This window comes from Callorhinchus milii, unplaced genomic scaffold (assembly GCF_018977255.1).
Source record: "Callorhinchus milii isolate IMCB2004 unplaced genomic scaffold, IMCB_Cmil_1.0 Scaffold1, whole genome shotgun sequence".
Taxonomy (NCBI): domain Eukaryota; kingdom Metazoa; phylum Chordata; class Chondrichthyes; order Chimaeriformes; family Callorhinchidae; genus Callorhinchus; species Callorhinchus milii.
This window is the reverse complement of record NW_024704742.1, coordinates 100,749,305-100,758,320: the sequence shown is the minus strand read 5'-3', so window position 1 is coordinate 100,758,320 and position 9,016 is coordinate 100,749,305. Positions and strand designations below refer to the sequence as shown.

The 9,016-nt window shown below is 38.4% G+C and overlaps 1 non-coding gene across 1 annotated transcript; it reads right to left on the bottom strand.

Annotated features, from left to right (window-relative positions):
* Positions 1-6,795: 6,795 nt before the first annotated feature.
* Positions 6,796-6,867, bottom strand: trnat-cgu. The gene has a single exon. It is a non-coding gene; the product is annotated as a tRNA-Thr (tRNA).
* Between the last annotated feature and the right edge of the window lie 2,149 nt (positions 6,868-9,016).

Here is a 9,016-nt window from a genome sequence, read left to right as displayed (position 1 = left end):
TTCATTGCTTTGGAAATTATTTATTGAAGCTCTAAAAGATTTATTTAAACTCTGTAAATTAACTGAAACTATTCAAAAACTATATTCTTGCCAGAATTGTAGAGAAATTGGTTACAACATCAAATCTTTCTTGATGAGGTGAAAAATCTTACGTGCATTATTTAAAATAATCCATTTCTTGATTTCCTGGTTTGGTGATACTGCTCCACCCACCGCCTCCCCCAACAATGCACTGGCATGTCTGTCTTTAGCCACTAATTAAAAGCAGTAGCAAAAAATGTGGCGGTGATTCTCCAGGGATACTGTGCTCACACAAGTCACATTGATTTTTTTTTAATGTTTTGAATTACGGTAGAAATTGAGTTGACTTGAGGTGTAACCCTTTGGCTTGGATAGGACCTCCTTTGTTTTATAAGCTTAACATGCACTATTGATATCGTCAGTACACCATACATTCAATATTTTTACAGCCAGTGAAGTTTAAACAACAACTATGAATTTTATATTTCAATCGGTGTGGTCTATTTACTGAGCACCTATTAATTGCCAAAATGAACAAGTTAAAGCTTATTGAACTATGGGTCTATTTTTGTCTTGTGCGCATCATTTACAAAATTGCAAATGAGCTGTAGCTGGGGTTTGGGAGTGCTATGGAAACCACTGTAGAAAAAATGGGACCAGTGTTTGAATTGCACAGAAACATGTTTTGAAAATTCCCTCCTAATATCTCAGACTATTTCTGCACGTCAGCTAGCTATTGTTTATTGTAGTTACAGTAGGACTCTTGAATAACCTTGCTTAAAATTTACATTGCACTGGCACAGCCTTCCCAGGCATTCATTTTTGGGGGAACAGGTTCAACTTTAATTTACTCAGAGAAGGGCAGCATTTATTGTTGAGCAAAATTGTAACACATCCATACATATCTTTTTTAGGCTCGTTTAAGAGAACAGAAGGCAGGAAACTGTTCGAGCTCTGCATTAGGATCACATAGGATAATTCAGTCAATGATTTATTATAAGTTGAGCTGCTTTCATTCATCTCTATGTTGACTAAAGTATTTCACACAGGGAGAATCAGTTTCTCACGAACTGCGATCCATATTGATTCAGCTGTTGGCCTGTCCAATCATTGCTTGATTCAAATACTAACTTTAATGGAGGAAAGGAAGGAAAGAGAGAAAGTATTATCTATAATAATCTGAGATCCCAAATGCCTCATAATATTTTCTTGAAGACCATTAAACTTAAAATGTTAAGAAATCAGATTTTGGAAAATTCTTAAAGTTGGTCTTAAAAATTGAAGCTTATTTCTCTGCTTTAAAACAAATGTGTGTGTATTTATAATATATACTTGTGCAAGTTGGCTCTTACCAACCTGAGCCTAATACTTTCCGGAATTAGGTAAACAGGATACGTCTCTCTAGGGAGACAGTGTCCATTCCAAGCTATTATCTCTGAGAATTATAAAAATAGTACTTCAATTTGATATAATGCCTTATTGTGTCTTCAAGATGCCTCAAAGCGCGTCACAGAATATATTATAAAGTGTACTGACTGTATATTTTGTATATTACCCCTGGAAAGCAATCCATCAATCGACCAACAACCGGATGCCCATTAACCACTGGTAAACAGATGCTTGTGGATTAGGGAAACTTGCCTAAGGTTTCCATGTAAAGATAGGATGCATGGAAATCTAGTTTGGTTTGGATACTCTTAAGCATGGTGACAGGTTTCCACATGTGTCAGTCACCTGGCTGACCCCCAAAAATTGTGTGTTTGTGTGTGTGTGTGTGTGTGTGTATACAGTATGAAAATAGTATGAATAGACTTTTTCTTTGTTGCTACACTTAAATGTTCAGTGATTCCCTGTGTGTAAATGTGTTTTCACCAGTAGATGTATCTTTCCTGTGTTATCCTGCTTATAAGAAGTAAATAGAATACCATTGCCTAAGGACATCGTCGCAGATTTTTCTTTACCAGAAAATTTTAATGCGCTTCCACATCCTCCAATAGATCTATTGAGTGTAAGTTTGACGAGACAGACCCTATATGCTACATGGTGTACTTTTTTTTAAAAAAAGTAAAAGAAGAAAATAAATATGGAGGGTAGAGAGAGGAGAAAACTTGAGTTCGGTCCCTCACTTATTTACTTTAAAAGACAAGATGAGTGTAGAGTTGCGAGACTTGCCTTTTGTCTCGACTGAAAACTGCCCCCCACACCACCCCAGCCTCGCTTTCTCCTGACATAGGTGCTCTGTCCCGGTATGGATTTGTGAGTGTTCACCCACAAAATGCATACAATCTTAGACTATATCCTGTGAAGCGCTTTGATGTCATAAGGTGCCATATCAGATGCAAGAACTGTATTGTTGTTATGTGCAAAACTCTTCAGCATCTGGCTTAAGCAGCCATTGTCGATATATAAACTCAATAATGATCAACTTTTCTTTATTCCTCAATTTTTTTTAGTATGTCAAATTATTTTCTAATGATCTTTCCATTGGCGTATGCCCCTGGTCCTCGGTCTTCTCTTGCTCGTTTCTTGAAGGTTGGGTGTGGTATAGGAGAGCAACCAAGTGGCCATTGTTTATGTGCAGGCCTTGACAGAGTGTGTCAGCAGCATACTTGACTGTAGAGGGTGTCACAGCCAAGCCTGATCTCTCCACAATGAGTTGCCACGTGTACACAAGAGTGGAGGGTGTTGTAGAGCAGTTGGAGCAGGAATACAGGAATTCTAACTGGTTTTCCGCTCACAAACCCTGGGAATACTGGGGCTAATTTCGCCTCCTTAGGCAGTCTTGGCTGAGACTTGCAAGCTCAGTATGGACCTGGATTCAAAGTTCCCAGGCTGCAAACTGCTCTATCCATTAAACCATCAAGACTGTCTTTAGGCAATAATAACTTGAACTTGATAATGTGTTTCATGTGGGAAGATGGCACAAAATTCTCCACAGAAATGATTGAGGAGTCATCAAGGAAGCAGTGAAGGGGAGTAACATTTGAGGGTGTTGATCAATGGCACAGTCGAAGAGACAGATTTTGAAGAGAGTTTTGAAGGCAGGAAAAGAGGGTGAATGCAAAGAGATTTTGAGAGCAGGTTCAAGAGTTTGGGGGTTGGGAGGTATAGTGACTGAGGGTTCTGCTACTGACGGAGAAATTGAAACGACCAATGGCTGTATGTAGTTAATGGAGTTGAGAGTGAAGTTGACTGCTCCATGAGAGACTATCCCTGGAAAAGTTTACAAAGATAAAGGCCAAGATTGGCACTGAGTGTGGGTTACTCAGTAGGGGTACTCTAAGGACCACCTAATAGTGGAAGGGAGGTAGAGGAAGAAATGTGCAAGCAAATTAAGGAAATGAGTAAAAGACACAAAGTAATAATCATAGGGGATTTCAACTACTCCCAAATAAATTGGCTAGAAGGGGTAGATAAAGGGGATAACAATGTGTACAGGACTCCTTTCTTACCCAGTATGTAAGAGACCCAACAAAGGAGGAATCACTGCTGAATTTATGGGAAATGAATCAGAGCAGATAAGAGAAGTAAGAGTAGGGGACCATCTAGGCAATAGCGATCATAACTTAATAAGGTTTAAGATAAAGATTGAGAAGGACATGAGTATGACAAAGACCAGGGTAATAGCTTGGAAAAAATATAATTTTGAAGGGATGAGAATGGAACTTGGGAAAATAAACTGGAAAACAATATTGGCAAACAAAGATAGAGCAGTAGTGGGAAACATTTAAAACGGTGATCAATGGAATCCAGGGGAAGTATATTCCGCTAAAAAATAAGATAAAGCTAAATAATGATGAGGTACCGTGAATGAATAAAGACATAAAGGCAAAGTTGAGACTGAGGAAAGAGGCACTCACTAATTTCATAAACAACAAGGGAGAGCATAAGAACATAAGAATTAGGAGCAGGTGTAGGCCATTCGGCCCCTCGAGCCTGCCCCGCCATTCGATAAGATCATGGCTGATCTTCAGACCTAACTCTAATTACCTGCCCTCTCCCCATATCCCCTAATCCCTCTATTTTTTAAAAATCTATCAGTCTCAGCCTTGAAAATGTTCAAGAACTGAGCATCTACAGCCTTCTGGGATAGTGAATTCCATAAATTCACTGTCCTCTGAGTGAAGAAATGTTTCCTCAACTCTGTTTTAAAAGGTTGACCCTTAATTTTAAGACTGTGACCCCTGGTTATAGATTCTCCTACCAGGGGAAACAGACCCTCAGTGTCTACTTTATGCAGCCCTTTAAGAATCTTATATGTTTCAATAAGATCTCCCCTAATTCTTCTGTACTCTAGAGAATACAGCCTTAGTTTATTCAGCCTATCCTCATAGGTCAGTCCCCTCATCCCAGGAACTAACCGAGTGAGTCTACGCTGCACCCCCTCTAGGGCAAGTATGTCCTTTTTTAAATAAGGAGAACAAAACTGCACACAATACTCCAGGTGCGGTCTCACCAAAGCCCTATCCAGTTGCAGCAAGTTTTCCCTACTCTTGTACTCTAAACGTTTTGCAATGAATGTTAACATGCCGTTCGTCTTCTTAGTTGCTTGCTGCCTCTACAAACTAACTTTTTGAGACTGGTGTACAAGGACACCCAAATCCCTCTGAACACTAACACTATCTAATCTCTCCCCCTCTAGAAAATAATCTGTTTTTCTATTTTTTCTACCTAGATGAATAACTTCACACTTCCCCACATTAAATTCCATCTGCCACCTACTCGCCCACTCCCCGAGCCTATCTATATCCCGTTGCAATCTTTTTGCATCATCCTCAGAGCTTACTCTCCCACCTAGTGTGGTGTCATCCGCGAATTTAGATACGTTACATTCAATGTCCTCGTTTATATCATTGATGTAAATTGTAAATAGCTGAGGCCCAAGCACTGATCCTTGTGGCACTCCACTAGTCACATCCTGCCAATTCGAGAATGACTACTCTCTGTTTTCTGCCTGTTAGCCACTCTTCAATCCATGCTAATATGTTCCCATTAATTCCGTGGGCCTTAACCTTGTGCAATAGCCTTTTGTGTGGCACTTTATCAAATGCCTTTTTAAAATCTAAATATACTACATCTACTGGTTCCCCCCTATCTAACCTGCTAGATACATCTTCAAAAAACTCTAAAAGATTAGTTAATCATGACTTCCCTTTTGTAAAGCCATGTTGACTCTGCCTAATCTTGTTATGGTCTTCCAGGAATCCCATAACGACATCTTTAATTAAGAGCGTAACAAAAAAGAATACGAAGAGGTTAGGAAAGAAGTCAAAAAAACAATTAGAAAGGCAAAGAGGAACTATGAAATTAAATTATCGAGGAAAATAAAAAGAAATAGTAAAATATTCTACAGACGTAAAAAAACAAAAGAAAAATCAAAATAGGACAAGGACCACTAAGGGATGGATAAGATAAGCTCACAGGCAGCAACAGCGAAATGGCAGAAATATTGAATAATTACTTTGCCTCAGTATTTACCAGGGAGACAGATCAGGTGGACATGACAGTAGAAGAAAGGATTAAAAATGATATAAATACAATTAAGATAAAAAGGGGGGAGATAATCGATGAACTAACCAAACTCAGGGAGGACAAAGCCCCTTGTCCAGGTGGGTTGCATCTTCGATTATTAAAAGAATCTAGGGAAGGGATAGCAGAGGCAATCATATATACATATATATAGTAATATATAATATGCACATGTATATAATAGTTCATTAGAAAAGGGAATAGTGCCAGAGAACTGGAGGATAGCTAATATTATACCTATATTTAAAAAGGGAGATAGAACAAGGCCAGGGAACGATAGACCTATCACCTTAACATCGGTGGTAGGAAAGATAATGGAATCTTTACTGAAAGAGGTAATAGAAAAACATTTAGAAATCAAAAATATAATAAAGAATAGTCAGCATGGATTTCAAAAAGGAAGGTCATGCTTGACCAACCTCATTGAATTCTTTGAAGAGGTAACAGGAAGAGTAGACAAGCAATTAAACAGTAGATGTAATATATTTGGATTTCCAAAAGGTGTTCAATAAGATACCACATAATAAACTGATGAATAAGGTCAGAGCATGTGGAGTCAGGGGAAAAGTAGCAGAATGGATAGCAAGTTGGCTACAAGACAGAAAACAGTTGGGGTGAAGGGGTAGCTACTCAGAATGGCAGGGGGTGGGCAGTGGTGTTCACAAGGATCGGTATTTGGACCACTGTTGTTCACAATATACCTTAACAATTTGGACTTGGGAATCAAAAGTACAATTTCAAAATTTGCAGACAACACTAAATTGATGGGGGGGTAATTAATACTGAGGAGGACTCCAACAAATTACAAGAAGACATTAATAAACTTGCTGAATGGGCATTTAATTGCCAAATGAATTTCAATATAGATAAATGTGAGGTGGTATGTTTCGGTCGGAGGAATAAGGAGGTCACATACTGCCTGGAAAATAAGAATATAAATGGGCCAGAGGATCAAAGGGCGACGCAGGTTAATAAGGTCATAAAAAAGCAAACCAAGCGTTGGGGTTCATTTCTAGAGGGATAGAAAAGAAAATCAGGGAAGTTACGCTAAACTTATATCGAACCTTGGTTAGACCACACTTGGACTACTGTGTACAGTTATAATAATAATAATCCTTGCATTTGATACAGTGCTTTTCACATCTTCGAGACATCTCAAAGCACTGCACAGAAAATACTGTAAAGTGAATTGACTATTCAGGGATTATTATCAGGCGTGTGGAGTAAGGAAACTTGCCCAAGGTTTTGCCCTGCTGGGAATCGAATCCAGGTGTCTCACTTACGAGGCGAGTGCTCTAACCACTGAGCTACAGGACTCCAGTTATGGTCCCCATATTATAGAAAGGATATAGAGGCACTGGAGAAGGCGCAAAGGAGATTTACAAGGATGATACCAGAATTGCAAGGTTATACCTATCAGGAAAGGCTGAACAAACGTGGACTCCTTTCTCTTGAAAAGAGAACAGTGACCTATTAGAGGTCTTTAAAATAATGAAAGATTTTGATAGGGTGGACATGTTTCCATTTATGGGGGAGACCAAAATCAGGGGCCATCAATATAAAATAGTCACCAATAAATCAAATAGGGAAGTCAGAAGAAACTTATTTACCCAGAGAGTGATAGAAATGTGGAACTTGCTACAACAAGGAGTTGTTGAGGCAAATAGCATAGATGCATGTAAGGGAAAGTTAGATGGGTACATGAGGGAGAAAGGAATAGAAGGTTACGCTGATAGGCTTAGTTGAAGAAGATCAGGAGGAGGCTCATGTGGAACATAAATGCCAGCATAGACCAGTTGGGCCGAATGGTCTGTTTCTGTGCTGTATATTCCATGTAAACCCACTTGGGTTATTTTTGAAGCAAGAACTCTCGGGTGTGCATACAGAAGTCAATTCTACCCTGAATGGAATGGGATAATAATATTCCTTGCATTTGATGTAGCGCTTGATCACGTCTTCGAAACGTCTGAAACGCTTCACAGAATATATTGTAATGTGAATTGACTATATATTTTGTGGGCAAAACCAATTTATTATTATTATTTTTTTTGAAGGAATTATTACCCCCGGAAAAGCGATCCGCCAATCGGCTAACAACCGGGTTTCTACTTACTGCTGGGTAAACAGGCATCTGGAGTAAGGAAATTTGCCCAACGTTGCCCTGCCGGGAATTGAACCCAGGTCTCTCGCTTGCGAGGCGAGTGCTCTAACCACTGAGCTACAGGACTACAGAACTGTGTAGCTCAGAACAGGAATCGTTCATGTTCTGTATTGCTCCATGTATTCCAATTGCTCTGATCTGCAATGGGCAAAGAATATTTTATAATGTTTTAATTTTGACCTTATTGCATAAAATCGAATTGCCATTTTGTCAGCTTGGACAATTTTATGCTGAAATTGCACATGGGGAGTTGGCATATGGTCAAACACTTCCTAGAAACACGGAAAATCTGAGGGAGCTGCTCTTTGTGCTCCTCTTTTTGCTGATTCAGAGCAGAATTGGAAGAGGCCTGAGAACAGCTTGCAGCACCTTTCCAAAGACTTTATCTGAACAAAAAAAGGGGAAGAATTGCAAACGTGTGAAAGGATCTCATTAGATCAGTTTTGCAAATAATTGGTATAGATCTACCGTTAATAAAGTTAGTAAATTTCCACATAATAAGATTCTTTCTCATTCACCATTTTTTATATACAAATGAGTATTCCCTGCTTACAATCAGAGTTACAGATTCTGTTGTTCAACATACAGAAAAAAGCAATTTTTGAGAAACAAGGGAACTAAGTATCAACATTAGAATTGTGAATTACTGATTTCTTGAATTTGAATTAGGGGCCAATTACTTCTTAAAATTGTCTCTTAATTTATCATTTTGTTGATTCATTTTACAAATGTGCCAAGGTGGATCTTCACTTTATGCGTATCGAGAGAACAATATATCCAACATAGCAATGCCTTTCTGTGCTGGTTTCTGAGTTAGGGATAAAACCTCATAACTTTCAACATAGTTTTTTAATGACATGATCTGTTCAAGTTTGATTCGTACATCTCCTATTCGATAAATATAGCATCACAATTGCAGCAATATAATCAATAATTTTAGAAGCTTACAAACGTGTAGTAGTAAAACGAGACACCTATGGACCTCTGAAGTGAAGACTGATTTAGCAATAAATGAAAAGATAACAGATTTTTCTCCACAAGTAATACTCAGCTGGGAGATAACTATTCAATAATTTATGAAGTAGTAGCTTGCCAGATAATTTAGTTAGCTTTTAATTCTTAGCATTTTAATTAATAAAGTTGCCCTTCTTAACAAGTATATTGGCTAAGAAAGTACCAATCAAAATGATCAGATGATTCAGGGTTTAGTGGTTCTCATCACTGTTCAAATTGGCTGCTGTGTTTTCCTACAAAATACAGTCATTACACTTTACAGTAAATCCTTTGAAACGTTTACAGACGTCC